General features: G+C 39.1%; 1 long non-coding RNA gene across 1 annotated transcript; it reads left to right on the top strand.

The window, feature by feature from the left end:
- The first annotated feature begins 306 nt into the window (after nt 1-306).
- Nucleotides 307-6,061, top strand: LOC124149376. Its single transcript, XR_006863083.1, has 3 exons — nt 307-463; nt 3,084-3,199; nt 4,632-6,061. It is a non-coding gene; the product is annotated as an uncharacterized LOC124149376 (long non-coding RNA).
- Nucleotides 6,062-8,171: the final 2,110 nt, after the last annotated feature.

Here is an 8,171-nt window from a genome sequence, read left to right as displayed (position 1 = left end):
ATCCGTTCAGACCCGATCTATCAAAACACTATAAACAAATGATCAATTAAAACATAACATTGCCAGGCAATCCTGTAAGAGAACTCATCTTAAGAAATCGCTACATCGCATGATGCAACTCAACATTGAACGTGCCTCTTGCCATGGTCGCGCTGCACGAGTATGACGTCATATCTCAAGCCCGTACCTCGCCGGGACGCTCTACTTGAAGCTGATTGGTTAACAGCCGATCGAGGGCCATCCCATCTTAACGCGTGTGTATTCTTCGTTCGCGCCTACTCGGCTGAGGATTTCCCCTTGCCTCGGTATATAAAGGCAGTAAGCAACGAGATCTGTCAGAGTTCCTTCAAAGCTTGTTTGAGACACTTACTAAAGCCTTTTGTGATAAAGCTAACAGGCCCTTCGGACTTACCTACAGACTTGAAGACCTTTTGAGGGATTAATCAAGAACTTTACATTTTCTGTGAGTATGCATTCAAATTACATTTCTTTTTAAATTGATATTTTTTTATTATTATTATTTCATTTGGTAATTTAAAAAATGAAACTTCTGTGTTCTGTGGAATGACATGCGTATGGTAACATTCATATTCATGTCTATTTCAACTGAATACTTTCGTAAAAACGTGGAGGTATATATTTCATTTTATGTAAAAAACTTTTATTAAGTAATTTTTTCATTTAGTTACATCACAGCATGAGCCAATGTGATGAAAGGTTCCAAGTGAAAAATAAATCTGCTTGTAGTAGGTTTTTCAATAACGAGCTATCATTATGCTGACTGGTCAAAAGCACTTCCTTTACCCTTATATCGATCCAGAGTTTCATTTTCTACTTCAAGGAGTTAAGAACTGTTGGATTTGTAAGTTACTTGTAAGCCACGTAGACACTTTAGGCCGGTGTATTGATCAAGCAATTTCTTTCGTATTTCAATCTGTTAAATATAGTCAATTTATCTAATTGCCTTGACGAGTCTTCAGCGGAAAATATCGACTTTCCTCTGCGTCCTATAAATGATATGGTTATCTGAAGGTTTAATGCCCGCTACGTGCTATACCAGGAATAGCGCTGTTTAACTTTGCAATGACTTTGAAGTTAGCAGAAACGCATTCGGGGAAAAAAACCACATTTGTTTTTTAAGTTGAGAGATTCACGGTATTTAATTTTGATTTAAGAAAGTAATATATTTCGGTCTTTAATTCACCGATGCACGTACAACAGGCCTCCTCTTAAAGGAACATGATTGACATTTGTGGTGGTTTATTTCACTCCATGTGGTGGTGTTTATGCTATGTCTGCATCTCAAAGATATGAAGTGCATTCGTCTATATCACCAGCAATCGTGTCTATATCAGAAATAGGTGACATTTATTACCGCGGGTGGTACACAAGTTCAGGATTCCATAAGCAAAGAGTACTTTGCAGAGCTGCTTGGTAGTCTAATATTTAACACAGACAAACGAATGAATGGAAAGTGTAAAACTACATGACGTCTAGCAGAAGGGGATAATGCAGTGGAGTATATTTCAATGGGGAGGGTTTGTAACAGCAGGTTGGCAGGCGTTGTACATTTCACCGGCTGAGTGATATATCTCACAGGCTATGTTAAAACAAACTGATGATTGACGGCAAGTGGCTATTGCACTTGCCTGCTGCAGTCTGTCAATGTTCGGTTGCGTGGGATATTTCACAACTGGGTGGTATAATTATCTCCCTATTTTTTCTTAGTGGGGCACTTTCATGAAAGGTTTTGTACATAAAAATGTCTATTTCGGTGAAACATATGTACATTGCACCTTTAGTATTAATAACTTGATAACGAATAAGTAATAAAAGTATTGCTTTAGGACGCATCAGAGCAATATTGCAACAAGATAATGACATTTAAGACAAAGGACGGTTGAGAGAATTATTATTTACGTTAATAATAGATATTAATAGAAATATGTATTGTAAGTATGTCAGCCTCGAAATTAGCGACGGTGACATGTTGCTCGTCGCTAAACGATCAGCTGTCCCCGATACGTGCGCGACCTGCAAACCGAGTGCATTTCAATCAGGACGATATTGACATGTAAGTGACACCTCTGAAATAATAATATAACCATCGTAGTGCAATTAGGTCTTGTACAGTTATATCTTTGAACAAATGAACCATTTGAAATGAGTCACGTTGTCACGTTTTGGAAGAGCGTCCCCGTTTCTAGGTCATTTTAAAGGAAATGGACCTTATGTTTCAAGTTTTTGTGTGGAAAAGACACGCGGCATGCTCCACTTCAAAAGGACATGCAACAAATGAAATATATTGTTTTCCGTGTAAGACCCAGACCTGATTGGAGCACTTTATGACAGACGTGACACGTGCTGTGAAATAATCACTGTAAATATGATCAAGGGATGTTTGGCAATATGTTTCAGAGACACTGTAACTAATGTCAGTGTGACCTCACATTTTTTTGAGAACCGTTTCATAACAAATCGTTAGGAACGATACTAAGTAACTCCTAGTCAGACTATGGGGAACACCAGAGGAAAACCGTCTGTCTGAAGACTATGTAACAGATGTCTGTCACGTTGCCGACGCGTACGAACGCGGGCAACGCGATAGACAGAGCAACGTGGCAAAAAACGTATTTTCAAAATCTGCCAACTGCCTAGAAGAATAGCTTTCTTTTAGAAAAAATTTAAAAATATCTAGTGCATTTGTTCTTTTACATATTTTCTTTTTGAAGCATGTCGTTTTACATATCGCATGTCATATGAGAGTCAGGCTGAAGTTCTCCTTTAGTTTGTCCTTGTTCACCCTTTAGAATCCTGTCAATGAAACAAAAAAGTAATAAAAGTGTCTGTTTCGCTGATGTATGTTTCCGATAAAGTCTCCGACCAACAGTTCAGATAATAACTGAAATAACAGTTCAGATAATAAGTTTATTAAGAACTTCTAGCATTCTTAATGATTGTTTGCGACTGAGGGGTAAAAGTAGTTCGACCAGAGTTGTCAATCGAATTGGACCGTCGCGGATGATGCAACACTCGTGTTAAACAAATGGCCCTTCACTAATGTATTGGATCTCTCTCCACAGGCGCACTTTGAGTCAACACACGAAGCAGTAAAGATGTTCTGGCCAACAGTCGACGAGAGCGTGAACGTAAACAGCGGCGCCAAAACGCACAACATATTCCAAGCGTCAATGTTTGGGTAGGTATTTTGTTGGGGTTTTTCCCCCTCTTACTCTGTAGAACATGTGGTTATGTATCTGGAACAGAATTTAGAAGTCTGTTTATTGCTTGTACGGGAATATTTTCAGTGCTGTCGTTTAACTCAAAATTTTTACATTTTGCTTTCAAACAAGCTCATGGACACTCAACATGGATTATAACTCGCCAACAATTAGCATTTGAAATGAGTGTTATGATAAGAATGTTGTTTCAATTGGTTAATCTCAACCGTTCACGCGCGGACGTGATAGAAGACAATTACCTTCAGACCAATCAGATAAGATCAATTGACTGGTTAGCGTCTTAGCAGTCAGGCGGGTATAATTAATATGGTCTAGACACTTCGCTCTTAGTGATAAGATACGACACGGGGAGAGAATTTCGATCTGGTTAAGCTCCGTTTTGTCAAGAAGACATGTAGTTAATGTATTACCTCCTTAATCAGTCAGGTTCCCTTTGTAGTTAATCGCTTTTATTTACACATCCATTCACTTGTGTAAACCCGAAATGTGAAGCCCTAACTGGGGATGCGTGTATCGTCAATTGCCATCTCTTAAGCTAAGTACACAGACTGACAGTTTGAGCACTGTTTATCCATGATGATAGACACGCGATTTGTCTCACGCTAATTTTGGTTACGGATTAAAAAACGATAACTTCATGTACAAAATATATGACTGGTACTAACCCTTGCCAATTTATCAAATATGACACTTTCGGTGTCCCATAATAATACGCTTTCGTGGTTAACACTTTATATGTTAACTTTGAACACAATGGTATAAGTAGAATGTCTGGGTCATGGTATGTGAGTCGACTTGGCGTGAACAGGCTTTATTTTAACATTGGATCAATGTGCCTGGTAATGTACATGCAGAGAAAACTCTCCTATCATGGACACCGTTATTTATCTTTGTTAAACTGTAGGTCAAATATGACGAGCCATTGACATATTTATGTAACATGCTAAGGTTGACAATGTTTTCTATCACGTACTCATTTGAACCAATGATTCTGCTAAATGGATAAATACATAGTGCATAAATAACGAACTTGGTCAGTTTTGTTTGCATAATACTTATGTCCCTTTCTCAAAGCGACCGTTGATGCACTTAACAAGGTCGCTGCACTTGCGCGGCTTCGTTTGAGGAGGTAAATGTGCAAAGCCGCATGATATATACATGCCACATGCCCATCAGCTACCGTTTAGACAAGCATGTCAGTTTCGTGTACATTTCAGGCAGGAAACAGACTATTTATATTGGAGGAGAGGAAAATAATACATGTCCATTTTTTACCATTACGAGAATTGGCTTCTGGCGGTTGTCTGTCCAGGCCTCTGGTAGCTATGTCAGTTAATGAACAAAATGCAAGTTATCAAAATATTCTCATGATTTTATTCTCTTTTTCAGAATGAAACCAGTCCTCCCCGACCTATCAGTCCTTGCCGATGATGCTCAAAAGATTAAACTGGTCAGCGCTGTAGCAGAGGTCACATCACACTTAGCCCATCAAGCTTTCAAGATGGCTGCAAATCTGAACCTATCAGGAGCTGTCTTACAAAAGCTTGGGTCCCAACCAATGGCAGCAGAGGTTGCTTTATGGAAGCATCATGGCAGTGTTGGATAAGACTTACCTCTTTGTTACGAGATTACAACGATATTCTTCAATATCTCTATTGAAAACTGAAGACTGTGTTCATCCTAATATACATGCAGAAGTCAGTGTAATCAGTGACGACCAAGATGGACAGGGACTGACCGCTGTCCTAAATCATGTACTTCGTAAAGTCATCTATTTATTCCGACTGGGAGGTGACCGACGTCCGTGTTGATAGCAGTGATCCACGGGGACTGTTCCCACCGCAATAGGGAACTGTTCATGTTCGTTTCACATTTGTCACTGTTTGTGGTGCTATAGCTGAACTTTGAACTTCGAACTTTGAATTTTGAATTCACTTCATGGCATAATGACCGAAATGGCCCTTTTTCAAATATTTATGTTCAAAGTATGATTAGAAGAATATGGTTACTTATTAAGCTGCAAATTTTAAACTGTTGTCCAAATAGTGTTGTCAGTTTCAGCAAAGTTTCTGTGATATTTGATATGTTTTAGTTGTGCATGTCGTGTATTTTATGTCGTATGGGTAAACGAGGTATCTCTGTGTGGACAGTAAGCCGCTTCAAGGCTGAAACTGAAAATGAGTCTCTTATATAATTATTATTTCTCTAAAGAATAATTACCGTAATATTCATTCTAAATAGAATGTACTCTTCAGTAACTGACGCTCGTTTTATTCAAACCTCGTTCACCCATACGCTTACAGTTAGGAACGGTTATCGCAAGGATTCTATACACTTCCTTGTCCGAAGACTCACTGCCCCGGACAGATGGAAATCTGATAGTCCGGATAAACAATGTTCGTCTGTAACTGTTTGACATTGACCAGTTCGCAATGAACTGTTCACTTAAAAGGGCAAGTACATGGATCAAAACGTTTGTTTGGTTTAGAAACTTTTGGACACATTGTCAAGACAAGGATATTACGTAAAATGTAAATTTCTTCTGACTGATGGTGTTAATTTCATGAAATCCACAGATCTGATATTTACATGTTTTTCGTCTCATTGAACAAATCTTTGATGTCTTGTCAAAGTTGTCTGTCATAATAGCCACACGTCTCCCGTACATATTATTTAAGAAGGCATTGTTCATTTCATTGGGTGTTTCGTCCGATCATTGGAAACGTTATTTATGTATATACAATAGCATCCTCATGTACGTCACTCTAGAACGGTCATTTTATTTGTAGAACATGTTTTCAATAAACACATAAATGATACTCCCAGCTGGTCTTGGCTTGTATGTGTGTTATGCGTTATCAGTGATGAATACACAAGCTACAGCGGCACGTGGACCCAAGCGCAAATATACACTGGACAATATACTTTTCATTACAACATCGACCAACCTATTTACATCTCTAATTGTGTTCCTTAAAGAGACACGTGTTGGTTTTAGATAAACACTAGTATCATAAATACTATCCTTGGGGTCACGGGTGGCCCAATCATCTAAAATGTCGCAGTGTGCTGTACAAAGTTACGTCCCTTGGGCGTGACAGGAACCTAGGACAGTGGGTTCGAATCTCAGATTCGTCCCGATAATGTTTCTGTTTCTCAGCGCCAAACCCGTACTCGTGGGTGTCACCAAAATGGTAAATGTCCAAGACCTGCATCATTTCGGGCTTTCCACCTAAATTAAGACGACACGCTGTGATATAACTGGAATACTGTTCAAAGCGGCGATAATCCCAACTCACCCACTCACTATAAACATCGTGTACACGAAGACATTCACATCGTCTCTCCTTATATAACACGTTGCTCTGTCGTTCCCGTAGCCGCGATAACACAGGTGTTTGTGAAAAAGTTAGAATTAGAAAGGTCAAGGTGAACTGATCCCGGATTGTCCCAAATATTTTGGGGGCTTTGAAAAGACAATCTTTTTCGTTTGCGTGACAGGTGCCTATATCTGTACTAATTCAGTGGAACAATGACTCCAAACAGCGAATTGCGGTTCGATGTTCATAATACGAACATTACGAGTATGGTGAAAGCGGGATTCCATCACACATTCACAAGTTCACTGCGTACTAGAAACTTGCAACCAGGTCGAACCGCACCAACGCAACAAACGAAATAGGCATATAGGCCAAAAGGTTGAGATATTTAGTTTTTCTATTTTATCCTAATCTCACCTAATCTGGGGCGGCCGCGTGTTCATTCCGACATTACTCTATCTCAAATTCAAGATAAAAAACATATAGATGCCTTTAAATTATAAGTTGGTGCCAACGAAATCTTTCATTAAAAGCTATGGAATTATATACAGTAAAGTACGGTTATAACGAACTCAAAGGGACTACTAATTTTAGTTCGTTATAACCGTAGTTCGTTTTAAGCATTTATACAGAATAACTACAGCAAATAGTCGGGACCAAAAAAGTAAGTTCGTTATATCCGTAAGTTCGTTATAAGCGTGTTCGTTATAACCGTAGTTTACTGTATTAGGACATACATTGGATGAATTCATCTCGTCAAGAGATTTTTGATGATATAAAGTTAATTCCTGTAATCCGATTCCTAGGGTAGGGTCGAGTTCAGTTTGTTGTACATTCCGAAATTGTCCCGGTTTTCGTTACTGCACTGGTTACCGCACGAGCCACGAGTTGATGTCGTTTATCTCGAACACGCGAGCGATGCGAGTGCATGAGTTGGGTTTAACGCCGCTTGAACAGTATTCCAGTTATATCACCGCGTGAAGCGACATGAAGGCGGCTTCAGTTCACATGTATCAGTTTGTCAAATGAGTATTACTATACTAAATTTGATTTTATTGTCCGAACGCAAAGCGAGGCTCTCGGGAAAGTCTAGAAATAAACAACCCCTATCTGACATTAGGTAACACTTGTCCACTTTATAACTCTTGTTTCGGTATCCCATATATCACAGAACTATATTCGGAATCAACTGACAGACAAGTACCCACATACATTACCGTTTTAGCCATGTCAACTATATTTAAACCAAGTGGTTATTTATTTCGTTACTGCTTGAGCGTGAAGAACGTTCATGAATACACGCTCACAATTAATATTCTAAAGGTCGGTGTTATTCAGATAACCAACATACTTGGCCTGTGAATAATGCACACAATCAAGATACCGGTTTCAGGCAGAGCATAGTACTAAAGTACGCGACTAAACTTAAACCTGATGTTGGTCACGTCAGGAATATGTTGCAAACTAGTGTTGTAATTGTTTAACGACCAACTCAGCAATAATCCAGCTGTAAGACGTCGGTCTGTAATTAATCGAGCCTGACCAGACCATCCAGTGATTGACATCATGGGCACCGATCCATGAAATTGGCATACGATGACATGCATCA

This window comes from Haliotis rufescens, unplaced genomic scaffold, assembly GCF_023055435.1.
Source record: "Haliotis rufescens isolate VD_foot unplaced genomic scaffold, xgHalRufe1.0.p SCAF_11, whole genome shotgun sequence".
In the NCBI taxonomy this organism is placed as follows: domain Eukaryota; kingdom Metazoa; phylum Mollusca; class Gastropoda; order Lepetellida; family Haliotidae; genus Haliotis; species Haliotis rufescens.
The sequence above is the reverse complement of the archived record's forward strand: the minus strand, read 5'-3'. Positions and strand labels throughout refer to the sequence as shown.